This window comes from Castor canadensis, chromosome 9 (genome assembly GCF_047511655.1).
Source record: "Castor canadensis chromosome 9, mCasCan1.hap1v2, whole genome shotgun sequence".
NCBI classification, from domain to species: Eukaryota; Metazoa; Chordata; class Mammalia; order Rodentia; family Castoridae; genus Castor; species Castor canadensis.
This window is the reverse complement of record NC_133394.1, coordinates 37,305,493-37,327,830: the sequence shown is the minus strand read 5'-3', so window position 1 is coordinate 37,327,830 and position 22,338 is coordinate 37,305,493. Positions and strand designations below refer to the sequence as shown.

Here is a 22,338-nt window from a genome sequence, read left to right as displayed (position 1 = left end):
GCCGGTTTTCAGAACCTATCTTCTTTCTTCTCTCCTATGCTCTTGAAGGCTTCGGGTGAAAATACGTGTAGGATGGGCACACTGCCTAAAGGACACTTGTTGAATAGTGTGGCACAAGCAGTGTTTGAGATAGGTGCAGATTTGGTTGTCGTATTCTGCTCCCCCACACCGTTCTCCCTCTCAGGAATGTAGGGCCTTGATGCTTCAGGGGACAGGTGATAGTGAAGACATAGGAGGGGAAATCCTTGGTGGTGACATAACGTTCTTTTACAACTTCACTCTCATCGGGATCCAAAAGCCATTGCTTACCTAAATGTTTAGCTGCAAAACCTCATTGTAGCGGCCTTAAAAGAGTGAGGGTTGTGGGACCGGTGTGTACTGTTTCCTGGAAAGATGCTTCCAAAAGGAAGCATGTATTTGTCGCAGAGTCAAGAGGTCAGTGATGTGTGTCCGTAGTATGGAGTGTGCCACATTCAAAAGGAGGTTCGCCTTCCTCCAAAATTGAGCTCGCAACGTACTCGCAGGCATCCAAGAGGGATAAGCACATTAAAGACAGCACCAGTAGATTTAAGGAGACCTGTGTTACGGGGTGCCGGGCACGAGATTTACCCCATCAGCGATTATGTCCACTGATTTCAGGGTGGGTACGTGACCCCTGGCCTCAGATCGTCTCCGAGGTGGAACACAGGAAAAGCCATCCTCGTCCCTCGGAATTCCGTCCGGATGTTGAAATGTTTATGATTTTCCTCTCTGTGTTTACTGACTCCCTGATTTCTCATCCCTGTTTCAGCCAGTCCTCCGCAGAAATTTTTCAGGAGGCTCAATCCTGGGAAATGGCCTTTGGACCTCCAGCACTTGGAAGAGAACCACGCTGACAGCAGCCTGTGCACACAGGCAGAGGAATTTAGGACTCATCACATCCCTCACCATCAGGCTGAATCTATATTTAAATTTTTTGTCCACTTAGGTGAAGAGTCTCCACCTGTCACCGACATGACCCACGTGATTGGGACCAATTCAAGGGACTCAGTGGAGACCCCACTCCTCGATTGCAACCAGGATGCGAAGGTGTCCCTTGAGGAGCAGGACCTTTCGATTACTCTGCCAGGACCTTCACCCACAGGCAAGCACTACAACATTCCTTCCAAACACCTGCCTCAGATCACGCCTCTGTTCCTCCCAGGACAATCATGGCACAGCTATTCTGTATACAGCAGGCATTTGTGGCCTAGGCAGAAGCGCAACCCTCACCCAGAATCAGGCTAAGAATCAAACTCTTATGCCTTGAGAAGGCTCAAAACCGTTCTAGGGGAATCTTTTTTCTTTCTTTGAACTCCTCTAGGAAAGTAGGTGTTGTCTTCTTTGTATGCCCAGTGTTCTTCACTATGTCTTTTTGTGCACACCAATCTATCTATCTGTAAGTCTCCTTGGGGTAAGGTTTCCTACTTTCACCTCTCCCCAATCTTCCCCACTGTGGCATCCCCTGGCAATCTAGGGACGGAACAGGAAGGGATGATAAGTATGCATGACTTAGACGCATTTACCACGTAGGTCTTGACTAAAGCGGTATGGCATGGGATGCAATGTATTCTCATTTCCAAAGTAAGCTTGACCTGCTAACCTTCATTCAGTTCATACCCAGTGCCACGGGAAGTTTCCTTTCTCCCTCCATTTCACACCTCCTTCTTGAATTGAGCCTGCACGCTGCAAGGCATGTTCACCCTCCTGGACTAGTAGCTTTAATCTTGCCATTGTTTCCTCTCCCATGCCAGGATTCCTCCCTGTGCAGTTCTCTCTCTGTCCGACCTCTGCTGTTAAGTTTGAGTTGTTGGCTCTTCCTGAAGCTCCAGGAGAACCGTGCTGTCAGCAGCCTCTGCACACAGGGCACAGGGAGTTAGGGTGGATCACACCGCTCCCCATCGGGCGGAATGTGTATTTAAATTTTCCTCCTCATAGGTGAATGCAGTCCACAAGCCACTGAAATGGTCCACGTGGATGTGCCCGACGCACGGGACTCAGCAGAGTCCACATCCCCTCTCCACTTCTGCGATCCTGTCCGGGAACAGAAGGTGTCCCTTGATGAGCAGGACCGGCCAGTTGCTCTGCCGGGACCTTCACCCAGAGGTACGCCGTAGAGCATTCCTTCAAATGACCCGTCTCAGATCATACCTCTACTCCTATGAAGAGAATCATGATGCAGTTATTCTACATGCATCGGGCACCTGTGCTGTAGGCCGAATCCCAATACACGCACCCACAATCGGAATAGGACTCAACACTCATGTCTCAAGAAGGTCCACAGCCCTTCTAGGAGAATTTTTTTTTTTCCCCTTTGCCATAGGGAAATCCATGCTGTCTTCTCCGTATGGCCAGAGCGTTTCAGTCCGTAGTTTGTGTGCACCTACCTATCTGCAAGTCTCCTTAGGGTAAAGTTTCCAAAGATCAGGTCACCCCTGTCTTCCCCATGGTGTGCTTTCCCTGAAGTGTGCTGAGAGAGCAGAGAGGGATCAAACGGGAGTGCAGGAGTCTGACACCCTGATCACGGAGGTCCTGTAGAAAGAGATATGTCAGGGGTCTGAGTCTCTACTCAGTCCAACTTCACCTTGGCCTTCTAGCCTTCGTTTAGTTCATCCTCGGCCACACCGAAACCTTCCTTTCTCCATGCACTTCCAGCTCCTTCTTCCGTTGATACTGCACTCTGCCCCACAGCTTCACCCTCAGGGCCTCGTAGCTTTCTTCTTTCCACTTTTTTTCTCCTGGGCTGCCAGGATTCCCCCTCTGGACTTCTAGCACTGTCTGTCATTGGGTGTTCGCTTTGGGAGCGTTGGCCTTGAGGGGAGTTTCTCATCAAACCACCCTTGTTAGCTTGATAGTCTAGAAACTTGAGCATTGTGTGAAACGTATGCATTATTAAAGTTTGCATAATCCTGCCTTGAGCTTCGGGAACTGCGAAGCGACATGCCTGGAGGCAGCTTAAGTGTGTGGGTTTCTTGATGTTTCCCTGGTATCCTCAACTTATATTTCTGTGGGCAAAACGTACACTTTCTCTGCCTACATTGACTTACTTCCTGGGCTCTGGCATCAAATGTCACACACCAGGAAAGGCCTCTCTAAGTCTCCAGATGTAGTTTGGACAATATCAGACTTGGTAACAGTAACCCTTCTCCTTCAGAACCCTCAAGGAACTGGAGTCCATACAGGTTGAGGGAAGGGTCAAAGCATCTTAATTTTCACACTTAGAAACATTGAGAATAGCTGCAGCAATTTTGCCCGTAAGAAAATCGGGCCTATAAATTGTGTGCAATTCAACCTTCAGGCTGGCATGCCGGAAAAGGAAATCTTTTTCCATCGTGACATGGGAACATCCTGCCTGCCGGTTTTCAGAACCTATCTTCTTTCTTCTCTCCTATGCTCTTGAAGGCTTCGGGTGAAAATACGTGTAGGATGGGCACACTGCCTAAAGGACACTTGTTGAATAGTGTGGCACAAGCAGTGTTTGAGATAGGTGCAGATTTGGTTGTCGTATTCTGCTCCCCCACACCGTTCTCCCTCTCAGGAATGTAGGGCCTTGATGCTTCAGGGGACAGGTGATAGTGAAGACATAGGAGGGGAAATCCTTGGTGGTGACATAACGTTCTTTTACAACTTCACTCTCATCGGGATCCAAAAGCCATTGCTTACCTAAATGTTTAGCTGCAAAACCTCATTGTAGCGGCCTTAAAAGAGTGAGGGTTGTGGGACCGGTGTGTACTGTTTCCTGGAAAGATGCTTCCAAAAGGAAGCATGTATTTGTCGCAGAGTCAAGAGGTCAGTGATGTGTGTCCGTAGTATGGAGTGTGCCACATTCAAAAGGAGGTTCGCCTTCCTCCAAAATTGAGCTCGCAACGTACTCGCAGGCATCCAAGAGGGATAAGCACATTAAAGACAGCACCAGTAGATTTAAGGAGACCTGTGTTACGGGGTGCCGGGCACGAGATTTACCCCATCAGCGATTATGTCCACTGATTTCAGGGTGGGTACGTGACCCCTGGCCTCAGATCGTCTCCGAGGTGGAACACAGGAAAAGCCATCCTCGTCCCTCGGAATTCCGTCCGGATGTTGAAATGTTTATGATTTTCCTCTCTGTGTTTACTGACTCCCTGATTTCTCATCCCTGTTTCAGCCAGTCCTCCGCAGAAATTTTTCAGGAGGCTCAATCCTGGGAAATGGCCTTTGGACCTCCAGCACTTGGAAGAGAACCACGCTGACAGCAGCCTGTGCACACAGGCAGAGGAATTTAGGACTCATCACATCCCTCACCATCAGGCTGAATCTATATTTAAATTTTTTGTCCACTTAGGTGAAGAGTCTCCACCTGTCACCGACATGACCCACGTGATTGGGACCAATTCAAGGGACTCAGTGGAGACCCCACTCCTCGATTGCAACCAGGATGCGAAGGTGTCCCTTGAGGAGCAGGACCTTTCGATTACTCTGCCAGGACCTTCACCCACAGGCAAGCACTACAACATTCCTTCCAAACACCTGCCTCAGATCACGCCTCTGTTCCTCCCAGGACAATCATGGCACAGCTATTCTGTATACAGCAGGCATTTGTGGCCTAGGCAGAAGCGCAACCCTCACCCAGAATCAGGCTAAGAATCAAACTCTTATGCCTTGAGAAGGCTCAAAACCGTTCTAGGGGAATCTTTTTTCTTTCTTTGAACTCCTCTAGGAAAGTAGGTGTTGTCTTCTTTGTATGCCCAGTGTTCTTCACTATGTCTTTTTGTGCACACCAATCTATCTATCTGTAAGTCTCCTTGGGGTAAGGTTTCCTACTTTCACCTCTCCCCAATCTTCCCCACTGTGGCATCCCCTGGCAATCTAGGGACGGAACAGGAAGGGATGATAAGTATGCATGACTTAGACGCATTTACCACGTAGGTCTTGACTAAAGCGGTATGGCATGGGATGCAATGTATTCTCATTTCCAAAGTAAGCTTGACCTGCTAACCTTCATTCAGTTCATACCCAGTGCCACGGGAAGTTTCCTTTCTCCCTCCATTTCACACCTCCTTCTTGAATTGAGCCTGCACGCTGCAAGGCATGTTCACCCTCCTGGACTAGTAGCTTTAATCTTGCCATTGTTTCCTCTCCCATGCCAGGATTCCTCCCTGTGCAGTTCTCTCTCTGTCCGACCTCTGCTGTTAAGTTTGAGTTGTTGGCTCTTCCTGAAGCTCCAGGAGAACCGTGCTGTCAGCAGCCTCTGCACACAGGGCACAGGGAGTTAGGGTGGATCACACCGCTCCCCATCGGGCGGAATGTGTATTTAAATTTTCCTCCTCATAGGTGAATGCAGTCCACAAGCCACTGAAATGGTCCACGTGGATGTGCCCGACGCACGGGACTCAGCAGAGTCCACATCCCCTCTCCACTTCTGCGATCCTGTCCGGGAACAGAAGGTGTCCCTTGATGAGCAGGACCGGCCAGTTGCTCTGCCGGGACCTTCACCCAGAGGTACGCCGTAGAGCATTCCTTCAAATGACCCGTCTCAGATCATACCTCTACTCCTATGAAGAGAATCATGATGCAGTCATTCTACATGCATCGGGCACCTGTGCTGTAGGCCGAATCCCAATACACGCACCCACAATCGGAATAGGACTCAACACTCATGTCTCAAGAAGGTCCACAGCCCTTCTAGGAGAATTTTTTTTTTTCCCCTTTGCCATAGGGAAATCCATGCTGTCTTCTCCGTATGGCCAGAGCGTTTCAGTCCGTAGTTTGTGTGCACCTACCTATCTGCAAGTCTCCTTAGGGTAAAGTTTCCAAAGATCAGGTCACCCCTGTCTTCCCCATGGTGTGCTTTCCCTGAAGTGTGCTGAGAGAGCAGAGAGGGATCAAACGGGAGTGCAGGAGTCTGACACCCTGATCACGGAGGTCCTGTAGAAAGAGATATGTCAGGGGTCTGAGTCTCTACTCAGTCCAACTTCACCTTGGCCTTCTAGCCTTCGTTTAGTTCATCCTCGGCCACACCGAAACCTTCCTTTCTCCATGCACTTCCAGCTCCTTCTTCCGTTGATACTGCACTCTGCCCCACAGCTTCACCCTCAGGGCCTCGTAGCTTTCTTCTTTCCACTTTTTTTCTCCTGGGCTGCCAGGATTCCCCCTCTGGACTTCTAGCACTGTCTGTCATTGGGTGCTCGCTTTGGGAGCGTTGGCCTTGAGGGGAGTTTCTCATCAAACCACCCTTGTTAGCTTGATAGTCTAGAAACTTGAGCATTGTGTGAAACGTATGCATTATTAAAGTTTGCATAATCCTGCCTTGAGCTTCGGGAACTGCGAAGTGACATGCCTGGAGGCAGCTTAAGTGTGTGGGTTTCTTGATGTTTCCCTGGTATCCTCAACTTATATTTCTGTGGGCAAAACGTACACTTTCTCTGCCTACATTGACTTACTTCCTGGGCTCTGGCATCAAATGTCACACACCAGGAAAGGCCTCTCTAAGTCTCCAGATGTAGTTTGGACAATATCAGACTTGGTAACAGTAACCCTTCTCCTTCAGAACCCTCAAGGAACTGGAGTCCATACAGGTTGAGGGAAGGGTCAAAGCATCTTAATTTTCACACTTAGAAACATTGAGAACAGCTGCAGCAATTTTGCCCGTAAGAAAATCGGGCCTATAAATTGTGTGCAATTCAACCTTCAGGCTGGCATGCCGGAAAAGGAAATCTTTTTCCATCGTGACACGGGAACATCCTGCCTGCCGGTTTTCAGAACCTATCTTCTTTCTTCTCTCCTATGCTCTTGAAGGCTTCGGGTGAAAATACGTGTAGGATGGGCACACTGCCTAAAGGACACTTGTTGAATAGTGTGGCACAAGCAGTGTTTGAGATAGGTGCAGATTTGGTTGTCGTATTCTGCTCCCCCACACCGTTCTCCCTCTCAGGAATGGAGGGCCTTGATGCTTCAGGGGACAGGTGATAGTGAAGACATAGGAGGGGAAATCCTTGGTGGTGACATAACGTTCTTTTACAACTTCACTCTCATCGGGATCCAAAAGCCATTGCTTACCTAAATGTTTAGCTGCAAAACCTCATTGTAGCGGCCTTAAAAGAGTGAGGGTTGTGGGACCGGTGTGTACTGTTTCCTGGAAAGATGCTTCCAAAAGGAAGCATGTATTTGTCGCAGAGTCAAGAGGTCAGTGATGTGTGTCCGTAGTATGGAGTGTGCCACATTCAAAAGGAGGTTCGCCTTCCTCCAAAATTGAGCTCGCAACGTACTCGCAGGCATCCAAGAGGGATAAGCACATTAAAGACAGCACCAGTAGATTTAAGGAGACCTGAGTTACGGGGTGCCGGGCACGAGATTTACCCCATCAGCGATTATGTCCACTGATTTCAGGGTGGGTACGTGACCCCTGGCCTCAGATCGTCTCCGAGGTGGAACACAGGAAAAGCCATCCTCGTCCCTCGGAATTCCGTCCGGATGTTGAAATGTTTATGATTTTCCTCTCTGTGTTTACTGACTCCCTGATTTCTCATCCCTGTTTCAGCCAGTCCTCCGCAGAAATTTTTCAGGAGGCTCAATCCTGGGAAATGGCCTTTGGACCTCCAGCACTTGGAAGAGAACCACGCTGACAGCAGCCTGTGCACACAGGCAGAGGAATTTAGGACTCATCACATCCCTCACCATCAGGCTGAATCTATATTTAAATTTTTTGTCCACTTAGGTGAAGAGTCTCCACCTGTCACCGACATGACCCACGTGATTGGGACCAATTCAAGGGACTCAGTGGAGACCCCACTCCTCGATTGCAACCAGGATGCGAAGGTGTCCCTTGAGGAGCAGGACCTTTCGATTACTCTGCCAGGACCTTCACCCACAGGCAAGCACTACAACATTCCTTCCAAACACCTGCCTCAGATCACGCCTCTGTTCCTCCCAGGACAATCATGGCACAGCTATTCTGTATACAGCAGGCATTTGTGGCCTAGGCAGAAGCGCAACCCTCACCCAGAATCAGGCTAAGAATCAAACTCTTATGCCTTGAGAAGGCTCAAAACCGTTCTAGGGGAATCTTTTTTCTTTCTTTGAACTCCTCTAGGAAAGTAGGTGTTGTCTTCTTTGTATGCCCAGTGTTCTTCACTATGTCTTTTTGTGCACACCAATCTATCTATCTGTAAGTCTCCTTGGGGTAAGGTTTCCTACTTTCACCTCTCCCCAATCTTCCCCACTGTGGCATCCCCTGGCAATCTAGGGACGGAACAGGAAGGGATGATAAGTATGCATGACTTAGACGCATTTACCACGTAGGTCTTGACTAAAGCGGTATGGCATGGGATGCAATGTATTCTCATTTCCAAAGTAAGCTTGACCTGCTAACCTTCATTCAGTTCATACCCAGTGCCACGGGAAGTTTCCTTTCTCCCTCCATTTCACACCTCCTTCTTGAATTGAGCCTGCACGCTGCAAGGCATGTTCACCCTCCTGGACTAGTAGCTTTAATCTTGCCATTGTTTCCTCTCCCATGCCAGGATTCCTCCCTGTGCAGTTCTCTCTCTGTCCGACCTCTGCTGTTAAGTTTGAGTTGTTGGCTCTTCCTGAAGCTCCAGGAGAACCGTGCTGTCAGCAGCCTCTGCACACAGGGCACAGGGAGTTAGGGTGGATCACACCGCTCCCCATCGGGCGGAATGTGTATTTAAATTTTCCTCCTCATAGGTGAATGCAGTCCACAAGCCACTGAAATGGTCCACGTGGATGTGCCCGACGCACGGGACTCAGCAGAGTCCACATCCCCTCTCCACTTCTGCGATCCTGTCCGGGAACAGAAGGTGTCCCTTGATGAGCAGGACCGGCCAGTTGCTCTGCCGGGACCTTCACCCAGAGGTACGCCGTAGAGCATTCCTTCAAATGACCCGTCTCAGATCATACCTCTACTCCTATGAAGAGAATCATGATGCAGTCATTCTACATGCATCGGGCACCTGTGCTGTAGGCCGAATCCCAATACACGCACCCACAATCGGAATAGGACTCAACACTCATGTCTCAAGAAGGTCCACAGCCCTTCTAGGAGAATTTTTTTTTTTCCCCTTTGCCATAGGGAAATCCATGCTGTCTTCTCCGTATGGCCAGAGCGTTTCAGTCCGTAGTTTGTGTGCACCTACCTATCTGCAAGTCTCCTTAGGGTAAAGTTTCCAAAGATCAGGTCACCCCTGTCTTCCCCATGGTGTGCTTTCCCTGAAGTGTGCTGAGAGAGCAGAGAGGGATCAAACGGGAGTGCAGGAGTCTGACACCCTGATCACGGAGGTCCTGTAGAAAGAGATATGTCAGGGGTCTGAGTCTCTACTCAGTCCAACTTCACCTTGGCCTTCTAGCCTTCGTTTAGTTCATCCTCGGCCACACCGAAACCTTCCTTTCTCCATGCACTTCCAGCTCCTTCTTCCGTTGATACTGCACTCTGCCCCACAGCTTCACCCTCAGGGCCTCGTAGCTTTCTTCTTTCCACTTTTTTTCTCCTGGGCTGCCAGGATTCCCCCTCTGGACTTCTAGCACTGTCTGTCATTGGGTGCTCGCTTTGGGAGCGTTGGCCTTGAGGGGAGTTTCTCATCAAACCACCCTTGTTAGCTTGATAGTCTAGAAACTTGAGCATTGTGTGAAACGTATGCATTATTAAAGTTTGCATAATCCTGCCTTGAGCTTCGGGAACTGCGAAGTGACATGCCTGGAGGCAGCTTAAGTGTGTGGGTTTCTTGATGTTTCCCTGGTATCCTCAACTTATATTTCTGTGGGCAAAACGTACACTTTCTCTGCCTACATTGACTTACTTCCTGGGCTCTGGCATCAAATGTCACACACCAGGAAAGGCCTCTCTAAGTCTCCAGATGTAGTTTGGACAATATCAGACTTGGTAACAGTAACCCTTCTCCTTCAGAACCCTCAAGGAACTGGAGTCCATACAGGTTGAGGGAAGGGTCAAAGCATCTTAATTTTCACACTTAGAAACATTGAGAACAGCTGCAGCAATTTTGCCCGTAAGAAAATCGGGCCTATAAATTGTGTGCAATTCAACCTTCAGGCTGGCATGCCGGAAAAGGAAATCTTTTTCCATCGTGACACGGGAACATCCTGCCTGCCGGTTTTCAGAACCTATCTTCTTTCTTCTCTCCTATGCTCTTGAAGGCTTCGGGTGAAAATACGTGTAGGATGGGCACACTGCCTAAAGGACACTTGTTGAATAGTGTGGCACAAGCAGTGTTTGAGATAGGTGCAGATTTGGTTGTCGTATTCTGCTCCCCCACACCGTTCTCCCTCTCAGGAATGGAGGGCCTTGATGCTTCAGGGGACAGGTGATAGTGAAGACATAGGAGGGGAAATCCTTGGTGGTGACATAACGTTCTTTTACAACTTCACTCTCATCGGGATCCAAAAGCCATTGCTTACCTAAATGTTTAGCTGCAAAACCTCATTGTAGCGGCCTTAAAAGAGTGAGGGTTGTGGGACCGGTGTGTACTGTTTCCTGGAAAGATGCTTCCAAAAGGAAGCATGTATTTGTCGCAGAGTCAAGAGGTCAGTGATGTGTGTCCGTAGTATGGAGTGTGCCACATTCAAAAGGAGGTTCGCCTTCCTCCAAAATTGAGCTCGCAACGTACTCGCAGGCATCCAAGAGGGATAAGCACATTAAAGACAGCACCAGTAGATTTAAGGAGACCTGAGTTACGGGGTGCCGGGCACGAGATTTACCCCATCAGCGATTATGTCCACTGATTTCAGGGTGGGTACGTGACCCCTGGCCTCAGATCGTCTCCGAGGTGGAACACAGGAAAAGCCATCCTCGTCCCTCGGAATTCCGTCCGGATGTTGAAATGTTTATGATTTTCCTCTCTGTGTTTACTGACTCCCTGATTTCTCATCCCTGTTTCAGCCAGTCCTCCGCAGAAATTTTTCAGGAGGCTCAATCCTGGGAAATGGCCTTTGGACCTCCAGCACTTGGAAGAGAACCACGCTGACAGCAGCCTGTGCACACAGGCAGAGGAATTTAGGACTCATCACATCCCTCACCATCAGGCTGAATCTATATTTAAATTTTTTGTCCACTTAGGTGAAGAGTCTCCACCTGTCACCGACATGACCCACGTGATTGGGACCAATTCAAGGGACTCAGTGGAGACCCCACTCCTCGATTGCAACCAGGATGCGAAGGTGTCCCTTGAGGAGCAGGACCTTTCGATTACTCTGCCAGGACCTTCACCCACAGGCAAGCACTACAACATTCCTTCCAAACACCTGCCTCAGATCACGCCTCTGTTCCTCCCAGGACAATCATGGCACAGCTATTCTGTATGCAGCAGGCATTTGTGGCCTAGGCAGAAGCGCAACCCTCACCCAGAATCAGGCTAAGAATCAAACTCTTATGCCTTGAGAAGGCTCAAAACCGTTCTAGGGGAATCTTTTTTCTTTGTTTGAACTGCTCTAGGAAAGTAGGTGTTGTCTTCTTTGTATGCCCAGTGTTCTTCACTATGTCTTTTTGTGCACACCAATCTATCTATCTGTAAGTCTCCTTGGGGTAAGGTTTCCTACTTTCACCTCTCCCCAATCTTCCCCACTGTGGCATCCCCTGGCAATCTAGGGACGGAACAGGAAGGGATGATAAGTATGCATGACTTAGACGCATTTACCACGTAGGTCTTGACTAAAGCGGTATGGCATGGGATGCAATGTATTCTCATTTCCAAAGTAAGCTTGACCTGCTAACCTTCATTCAGTTCATACCCAGTGCCACGGGAAGTTTCCTTTCTCCCTCCATTTCACACCTCCTTCTTGAATTGAGCCTGCACGCTGCAAGGCATGTTCACCCTCCTGGACTAGTAGCTTTAATCTTGCCATTGTTTCCTCTCCCATGCCAGGATTCCTCCCTGTGCAGTTCTCTCTCTGTCCGACCTCTGCTGTTAAGTTTGAGTTGTTGGCTCTTCCTGAAGCTCCAGGAGAACCGTGCTGTCAGCAGCCTCTGCACACAGGGCACAGGGAGTTAGGGTGGATCACACCGCTCCCCATCGGGCGGAATGTGTATTTAAATTTTCCTCCTCATAGGTGAATGCAGTCCACAAGCCACTGAAATGGTCCACGTGGATGTGCCCGACGCACGGGACTCAGCAGAGTCCACATCCCCTCTCCACTTCTGCGATCCTGTCCGGGAACAGAAGGTGTCCCTTGATGAGCAGGACTGGCCAGTTGCTCTGCCGGGACCTTCACCCAGAGGTACGCCGTAGAGCATTCCTTCAAATGACCCGTCTCAGATCATACCTCTACTCCTATGAAGAGAATCATGATGCAGTTATTCTACATGCATCGGGCACCTGTGCTGTAGGCCGAATCCCAAGACACGCACCCACAATCGGAATAGGACTCAACACTCATGTCTCAAGAAGGTCCACAGCCCTTCTAGGAGAATTTTTTTTTTCCCCTTTGCCATAGGGAAATCCATGCTGTCTTCTCCGTATGGCCAGAGCGTTTCAGTCCGTAGTTTGTGTGCACCTACCTATCTGCAAGTCTCCTTAGGGTAAAGTTTCCAAAGATCAGGTCACCCCTGTCTTCCCCATGGTGTGCTTTCCCTGAAGTGTGCTGAGAGAGCAGAGAGGGATCAAACGGGAGTGCAGGAGTCTGACACCCTGATCACGGAGGTCCTGTAGAAAGAGATATGTCAGGGGTCTGAGTCTCTACTCAGTCCAACTTCACCTTGGCCTTCTAGCCTTCGTTTAGTTCATCCTCGGCCACACCGAAACCTTCCTTTCTCCATGCACTTCCAGCTCCTTCTTCCGTTGATACTGCACTCTGCCCCACAGCTTCACCCTCAGGGCCTCGTAGCTTTCTTCTTTCCACTTTTTTTCTCCTGGGCTGCCAGGATTCCCCCTCTGGACTTCTAGCACTGTCTGTCATTGGGTGTTCGCTTTGGGAGCGTTGGCCTTGAGGGGAGTTTCTCATCAAACCACCCTTGTTAGCTTGATAGTCTAGAAACGTGAGCATTGTGTGAAACGTATGCATTATTAAAGTTTGCATAATCCTGCCTTGAGCTTCGGGAACTGCGAAGCGACATGCCTGGAGGCAGCTTAAGTGTGTGGGTTTCTTGATGTTTCCCTGGTATCCTCAACTTATATTTCTGTGGGTGAAACGTACACTTTCTCTGCCTACATTGACTTACTTCCTGGGCTCTGACATCAAATGTCACACACCAGGAAAGACCTCTCTAAGTCTCCAGATGTAGTTTGGACAATATCAGACTTGGTAACAGTAACCCTTCTCCTTCAGAACCCTCAAGGAACTGGAGTCCATACAGGTTGAGGGAAGGGTCAAAGCATCTTAATTTTCACACTTAGAAACATTGAGAATAGCTGCAGCAATTTTGCCCGTAAGAAAATCGGGCCTATAAATTGTGTGCAATTCAACCTTCAGGCTGGCATGCCGGAAAAGGAAATCTTTTTCCATCGTGACACGGGAACATCCTGCCTGCCGGTTTTCAGAACCTATCTTCTTTCTTCTCTCCTATGCTCTTGAAGGCTTCGGGTGAAAATACGTGTAGGATGGGCACACTGCCTAAAGGACACTTGTTGAATAGTGTGGCACAAGCAGTGTTTGAGATAGGTGCAGATTTGGTTGTCGTATTCTGCTCCCCCACACCGTTCTCCCTCTCAGGAATGTAGGGCCTTGATGCTTCAGGGGACAGGTGATAGTGAAGACATAGGAGGGGAAATCCTTGGTGGTGACATAACGTTCTTTTACAACTTCACTCTCATCGGGATCCAAAAGCCATTGCTTACCTAAATGTTTAGCTGCAAAACCTCATTGTAGCGGCCTTAAAAGAGTGAGGGTTGTGGGACTGGTGTGTACTGTTTCCTGGAAAGATGCTTCCAAAAGGAAGCATGTATTTGTCGCAGAGTCAAGAGGTCAGTGATGTGTGTCCGTAGTATGGAGTGTGCCACATTCAAAAGGAGGTTCGCCTTCCTCCAAAATTGAGCTCGCAACGTACTCGCAGGCATCCAAGAGGGATAAGCACATTAAAGACAGCACCAGTAGATTTAAGGAGACCTGTGTTACGGGGTGCCGGGCACGAGATTTACCCCATCAGCGATTATGTCCACTGATTTCAGGGTGGGTACGTGACCCCTGGCCTCAGATCGTCTCCGAGGTGGAACACAGGAAAAGCCATCCTCGTCCCTCGGAATTCCGTCCGGATGTTGAAATGTTTATGATTTTCCTCTCTGTGTTTACTGACTCCCTGATTTCTCATCCCTGTTTCAGCCAGTCCTCCGCAGAAATTTTTCAGGAGGCTCAATCCTGGGAAATGGCCTTTGGACCTCCAGCACTTGGAAGAGAACCACGCTGACAGCAGCCTGTGCACACAGGCAGAGGAATTTAGGACTCATCACATCCCTCACCATCAGGCTGAATCTATATTTAAATTTTTTGTCCACTTAGGTGAAGAGTCTCCACCTGTCACCGACATGACCCACGTGATTGGGACCAATTCAAGGGACTCAGTGGAGACCCCACTCCTCGATTGCAACCAGGATGCGAAGGTGTCCCTTGAGGAGCAGGACCTTTCGATTACTCTGCCAGGACCTTCACCCACAGGCAAGCACTACAACATTCCTTCCAAACACCTGCCTCAGATCACGCCTCTGTTCCTCCCAGGACAATCATGGCACAGCTATTCTGTATGCAGCAGGCATTTGTGGCCTAGGCAGAAGCGCAACCCTCACCCAGAATCAGGCTAAGAATCAAACTCTTATGCCTTGAGAAGGCTCAAAACCGTTCTAGGGGAATCTTTTTTCTTTGTTTGAACTGCTCTAGGAAAGTAGGTGTTGTCTTCTTTGTATGCCCAGTGTTCTTCACTATGTCTTTTTGTGCACACCAATCTATCTATCTGTAAGTCTCCTTGGGGTAAGGTTTCCTACTTTCACCTCTCCCCAATCTTCCCCACTGTGGCATCCCCTGGCAATCTAGGGACGGAACAGGAAGGGATGATAAGTATGCATGACTTAGACGCATTTACCACGTAGGTCTTGACTAAAGCGGTATGGCATGGGATGCAATGTATTCTCATTTCCAAAGTAAGCTTGACCTGCTAACCTTCATTCAGTTCATACCCAGTGCCACGGGAAGTTTCCTTTCTCCCTCCATTTCACTTGAATTGAGCCTGCACGCTGCAAGGCATGTTCACCCTCCTGGACTAGTAGCTTTAATCTTGCCATTGTTTCCTCTCCCATGCCAGGATTCCTCCCTGTGCAGTTCTCTCTCTGTCCGACCTCTGCTGTTAAGTTTGAGTTGTTGGCTCTTCCTGAAGCTCCAGGAGAACCGTGCTGTCAGCAGCCTCTGCACACAGGGCACAGGGAGTTAGGGTGGATCACACCGCTCCCCATCGGGCGGAATGTGTATTTAAATTTTCCTCCTCATAGGTGAATGCAGTCCACAAGCCACTGAAATGGTCCACGTGGATGTGCCCGACGCACGGGACTCAGCAGAGTCCACATCCCCTCTCCACTTCTGCGATCCTGTCCGGGAACAGAAGGTGTCCCTTGATGAGCAGGACCGGCCAGTTGCTCTGCCGGGACCTTCACCCAGAGGTACGCCGTAGAGCATTCCTTCAAATGACCCGTCTCAGATCATACCTCTACTCCTATGAAGAGAATCATGATGCAGTTATTCTACATGCATCGGGCACCTGTGCTGTAGGCCGAATCCCAATACACGCACCCACAATCGGAATAGGACTCAACACTCATGTCTCAAGAAGGTCCACAGCCCTTCTAGGAGAATTTTTTTTTCCCCTTTGCCATAGGGAAATCCATGTTGTCTTTTCTGTATGGCCAGAGCGTTTCAGTCCGTAGTTTGTGTGCACCTACCTATCTGCAAGTCTCCTTAGGGTAAAGTTTCCAAAGATCAGGTCACCCCTGTCTTCCCCATGGTGTGCTTTCCCTGAAGTGTGCTGAGAGAGCAGAGAGGGATCAAACGGGAGTGCAGGAGTCTGACACCCTGATCACGGAGGTCCTGTAGAAAGAGATATGTCAGGGGTCTGAGTCTCTACTCAGTCCAACTTCACCTTGGCCTTCTAGCCTTCGTTTAGTTCATCCTTGGCCACACCGAAACCTTCCTTTCTCCATGCACTTCCATATCCTTCTTCCGTTGATACTGCACTCTTCCCCACAGCTTCACCCTCAGGGCCTCTGTAGCTTTCTTCTTTCCACTTTTTTTCTCCTGGGCTGCCAGGATTCCCCCTCTGGACTTCTAGCACTGTCTGTCATTGGGTGTTCGCTTTGGGAGCGTTGGCCTTGAGGGGTGTTTCTCATCAAACCACCCTTGTTAGCTTGATAGTCTAGAAACATGAGTATTGTGTGAAACGTATGCATTAAAGTTTGCATAATCCTGCCTTGAGCTTCGGGAACTGCGAAGCGACATGCCTGGAGGCAGCTTAAGTGTGTGGGTTTCTTGATGTTTCCCTGGTATCCTCAACTTATATTTCTGTGGTTGAAACGTACACTTTCTCTGCCTACATTGACTTACTTCCTGGGCTCTCACATCAAATGTCACACACCAGGAAAGACCTCTCTAAGTCTCCAGATGTAGTTTGGACAATATCAGACTTGGTAACAGGAACCCTTCTGTGCCTTCCCCACCTGTGTTGGACTGTGCTAATCACAAGAATTATTCAGGTGTTTATGTTCACTGACACGAGGGATTTTAGGAGGCACCACAAATTCTTCATGCAGAACTCTGGCACAGCCGTCATTGTCCATTGCATTAAGAGATCTTTGATTTCTATGCAGTCATTGATGTGTTGAAGACTCCTTTTTCTCCGTATACATTGAATGCCTGCTTTTTGCCACATGTTCCCAGTGGGTATACTCCAGTTCCTTTTCCTGAGTCTTCATCTGGGGCATGGCCTTTGGCCTTCTGGAAGCTCCTGGCTAGCCATGCTGTCAGCAGCCTCTGCACACAGGCACAGTGAGTTAGGATGGATCACACCACTCACCATTGGGTGAATTATATTTAATTTTTTCTGCACGTAGTCAAAGACAGTCCACAATCCAACAAAATGGTTCACTTGGATGTGTCTGATGCATGGGACTCAACAGAGTCTACATCCACACTCAACTTCCGTGATTCTGTCCAGGATCAAAAGGTGTCCCTAGATGAGCAGTACCAGTCAGTTGCTCTGCCAGGAGCTTCACCCAAAGGTATGCCATAAAGCATTCCTTCCAATGACCCATCTCAGGTCACACCTCTATTCCTATGAAGCAAATCATGACAGCTATTCTGCATGCAGTGGGCACATATGGCATAGGCAGAATCCCAACACTCACCCTGAATTAGGCTAAGAATCTACTCTTATGTGTGTTGAAGGCATAAATCCTTTTTTGGAGAACAGTTTTCCTCTTTCTAGGCAAACAGTTGCTGCCCTTTCTGCTTACCAAGAACACTTAAAGGCATTTTTTTTGTTTCCACCTGTCTATCTGTGTGTCATTTTTGGGTAAGGTTTCTGAAGTTCAAGTTTCTCCTGTCATCCCCATTGTGATTTTTCACTAGCAATATCATTACAATGCCTGACTCATATGCATTTAATATTGTGGTTCTTAACTACAGCAATATGTTATTGGGATGAATCTATTCTCAGTCCAATTTGACCTTGGCCTTCTAAGCTTCATTCATTCAAATTGGCCCAACTTTAATATCTGTTTGTGCTTCTCTTTCACACCTATTTCTAGAGTTGTTCCTCCACATATGTTCACCTTCAGTGGCTTTGTAGCCTTGTTTCTTTCTATTAGTTTCCCTCCATGTCAGAATTCCCCTCTTGAAATTTCTTTTTGAGACATTTACCATTAACTCTAGTAGTGTTTGGATCTCAATTGGAATTTCTAATTAAATTATTGTTGTTATGGTTGATAGTCTAGAAACATAAGTGTTAAACTTATGTGAAAATTTAATTTTTAGTAATCCTCATATGAGCCTTGAGTACTGGGTACTGACATTTTTCCAGAGACTTTTAGAGTGGGATTCTCTACCTTTTGTTTTATCCTCACTTCATCTTTCTGTGGTAAAAACATATTTTATTGACAACATTGACTCTTACATCAAATAACATACATCACAAAAGGCCTAAGTCTCTAGTTGTAGTTTAGAAATTAGTTATCTGTCTTCATTCACACCCCTCATTGAATCATGTTCATACACTTTTCAAGTTGAAGAGCATATCTTTGAGTTAGGTCCAGATATTCTTTTCAAATTCTGTTTTCTTGCCTTCAGAATAGTATTTCCTTTTTCAACAAACTGGTGATATTGAAGAAATATGATAGGAAGTTCCCTTATTATTATATGTAATTTTTTAAGATATTCTCCTAGGAAAGAACTACCATTCTTGGCCTAAAGATTTATTATGAAATATCTCATGGCATATACCTGGAAGTATTATATTTATGGACATGTGTACTATTTTCTTTAAAAAAACAAATTTTGCTCACTGTATGTAGAAATAATGATGTTTCTAACACAGATCCAGCCCTGCACATTTATACAGTTTTTTTAACCTCAGTTAGACATCAGTATGGTGTTATATGTGGGGTTTTTGCTTGCTCAAGCAGTGGAGTTTTCCTGTGTCTTATCCTTCGTTGGTGACTAGCCTTTGTTCTTTCCCAGAGTCAGACCTCCTGTTTCTCCAGGAAGACCTGCACAAAAATGTGGAGGAACGTGACATGATTGATGACAGCGCAGCATGTGATGTGTTTATTTTAGCCCGTGAGTTCGTCTCAGAAGATGAAGTGTTGGCACTCCGGGAAGACCTGCCAGAAAATGTGGATGACCTGGGCATAGATGCTGATAGCTCAGTGTCTAATGTATTTTTTTTAGCACTGGAGTTTATCTCAGAAAATGAATCATGTATACCACTGGGGAGATTTGACAAGTATGCTGCAAGTAAGGACATATTTGAGAGAGAAATGGCTGCCAGGAGTTTAATGGATACATTGAGGGCAGTATCTGCCAGTGAAAGTGCTTGTATTTCTGTTTTGGAAAGAATTAGTAGTTTAGCTGAGGATCCAGAACCAATTGTGAGAGCAGAGCTAATGGAACAGGTGCCTCACATTGCATTATTTTTTCAAGAAAACTGGCCTTCCGTATCCTATGCTTTTTCAAATTTCTTACTACCTATTGTGACTAGATATCTCACAGATGAGAATCATGAGGTATGGAAAATAAGTCAAGAATTTTTGCTGGCTCTGCTGAAGCAGGAACTGATTGAGGCATTTGACTTGAAGACACAAGTATGCCCTGTGCTCCTAGAGCTGACTGCCCCAGACAGGGATGAATATATAAAAGCAAAAACTTTGGCTACAATGTGCAAAGTGGCTCCTATGGTTGGCAAGGATATTACAGAATGCCTCATCCTCCCTAGGTTTTGTGATATGTGCTATGATTGGAGAAATCTTCATATTCGAAAGATCTGTGTTAACTATTTTAGTGATATTTGCAGTGTAGTGGGTCAGCAAGTTACTGAGGAAATGTTGATTCCATGTTTTGTTCAGTTATGTTCTGATAAGGAATGGAGAATCAGAAAGGCTTGTGTTAAGTGCTTTGTGAAAGTTTCATATGCAACCAGTCTTGAAATCCGATGGTCCAAACTATCAGCCCTATTTATCAACTTGATCAGTGATTGCTCATTGTCAGTTTGCCAAAAAGCATTTAAGTCTCTGGGACTTTTCATATGTTCTTTTGCTAATCCATCTTGTTCAGGTCACCATTTTAAAGCAGAAATCAAAAGTTCACAAGACTTGCCAGAAGATAAAAATAGGATCAGAGATCAAAAAGTCTCTGAGGAGGTAAGGAGGTCTGAAGTGCAAGATGTTGTACCCCAGGCTTTATTAGATCAGTACTTCACAATGACTGATCCCTATCTCATAAAAACCATTGATACCAAAATTGTTAAGCATTGTGCATACAGTTTCCCAGGTGTTGCTCTGAATCTGGGTCAGAAATATTGGCACTGTCTCAAAGAATTGTATGAGTCTCTGGTGTCAGATGAAGATTGGGAGGTTCGAAGAACTTTGATGTTCTCCATCCATGAACTTGCACTTATCCTTGGAGAACAGTTGACATCTACAGACCTGGTTCCAATTTTTAATGGATTTTTAAACAACATTGATCAGGTCAGGTTAGGTATTCTTTTACACTTACATGATTTTCTGAAGAGTCTTCCTATTGACAAAAGAAGAGAATATCTTTATCGACTTCAGGAGTTTTTAGTGACAGATAACAATATAAATTGGAGAACTCGAAATGATCTGTCTGAGCAACTGATTTTACTTCTAGAATTATATAGTCCCAGAGATGTTTATGACTATTTACGTCCCATTGCCATGAATCTCTGTAGAGACAAAGTGTCTTCTGTTCGTTGGGTTTCCTACAAGCTGGTCAGCAAGATGCTGAAGAAGTTGCACATGGAGACACCCGAGACCTTTGGAGTAAGTCTCATCAATGAGCTGGTGGAGGATTTTTGCAAGTGCACCAAGTGGTCTGGTCGGCAATCCTTTGTCTACATCTGTGACATTATCATTGAAAATGATTGCCTCCCAATGGACAGGTTTTCTACCCATCTAATGCCACAACTGCTGACCTTGGTGAATGACAGAGTTCCAACTATTAGAATGGCACTTGCAAAAACATTAACACAAACTCTCCTAGAAAAAGAATGTTTCTTAGCCTCTACCCGTTATCATCAAGATGCTGTAGAGCTTACCATCATGACACTTCAGATAGACCAAGACCACACTGTCAAGTATTTTGCAAGCAAACATCCTGCCAGTACCAAAATCGCTGAAGATGCCATGAGCGTACCTTCCTTGACCTACTAGAACCTCAATGTCCTTCATTTTCCATGACAGCCAAGTTTCAACCTCCCCTTAAGTGTCTGGGACAGCTGTGGGTGGGAAGTAGTGACCTTTCCCTAACTCCTTGCAGGTGCCAGTTGCCTACACCAGTACAATTTCAAGAGTCAAGAGAAACTACAAGAGTCTTTATTCATGTTGTTAGACTTGTCATGGTACAAATTTTCCTATCTAAGTACAATTTATTAATAAAACAATTGGAGAGATGGATTATTTTCTAGATGTTTATTAATGTAATTTGTGAGGAAATACAATTTGTGACCTGTGTTAATGATTTAGTATAAATGGAGAAACTAGATAAAAATATTTCTTTTAAAAAATAGAATTCAGCATTATTACCATACCTCCAAGAGTGATACTAGAAATAAAAAGGCTTTGAAAAACACATATCTTAGGAAAAGCTCTACACATCAATTACCCAGTATTTTAAAAAGTAGAAAATCTCAACTAATGCCAGTTTGCATATATAAAATCCAAGCAGAAACTAAAAGGTCCTGAATAGTCTCAGGTGGGAATATAGCAAAAGTCATAATTTTAAGAATCATACAATGAACTAACAGAGCTATGCAAGCAAGGCAATACATTTAGTTTATTTCTTGTTATTTTTTAAGCCCTTGTTCTTGTACACCTGTTTTCTGCAAAGCCTCCCCAGTGAATGCTCATGATGTTCACTCAAGTACATGGTATTTTCTGATCTAGAAGCTTCAGAACAACCATGGTCACACCAGTGTGTACACACAGTCATACTAAATTATGACTTCTCACCTTAGTGAGCATTAGCCTGAATTTATACTTAAATTTTTCTTTCCACATAGGGAGGATGATAATCCCCAAAGAAATGAAATGAGCCACCTTAGATATACTGTGTTCCTGTCAGAAGAAGCAGGAGGCTCAAGTGTCCCCTGACAAGCAAGACCTATTCATCATGAAGCCAGGACATTTAGTCAAAGGGAAACAGGAACAGTGTATCCTGTCCCCAATTCTTGAGTTCCTTCACTAAATTCACACCTGTGTTTCTGACAAGAAACTCATGACAGAGCTAGTCTCCATGCTGTCGGAAAGGCTAAAGGCAAGATCTCAATATTCATCCAGAATCAGGTTTAGAGTAAACTCTAAAATCTGAAAAAGACCTGACTTCCTTGTAGGAGGACATTTTTTCATTCCTCCAAGGAGATAGTTGCTTTCTTCTATGTATGCCCAGAGCACTTTAGACATATACTTATATATGAACAGATCTCTGTGTATCATTACAGTGAGGTTTCTTAAAGTCTGGGATTCCATGTCTTTCCCATCACCACCATTTTTTTTCATTGTGCTCGGTGTGTGTGTGTCTATATTGTGGCATTTACAAAAGTTCTTACAATGCATCAAATACATCATACTTGGATTCACTTCTTTTTCATCAGTTCTTTCTCTGTCCCATGGT

At 46.5% G+C, this 22,338-nt stretch overlaps 1 pseudogene; it reads left to right on the top strand.

The window, feature by feature from the left end:
- The first annotated feature begins 18,676 nt into the window (after positions 1 to 18,676).
- LOC141410729 (serine/threonine-protein phosphatase 4 regulatory subunit 1 pseudogene) lies at positions 18,677 to 21,483 on the top strand (annotated as a pseudogene).
- Positions 21,484 to 22,338: the final 855 nt, after the last annotated feature.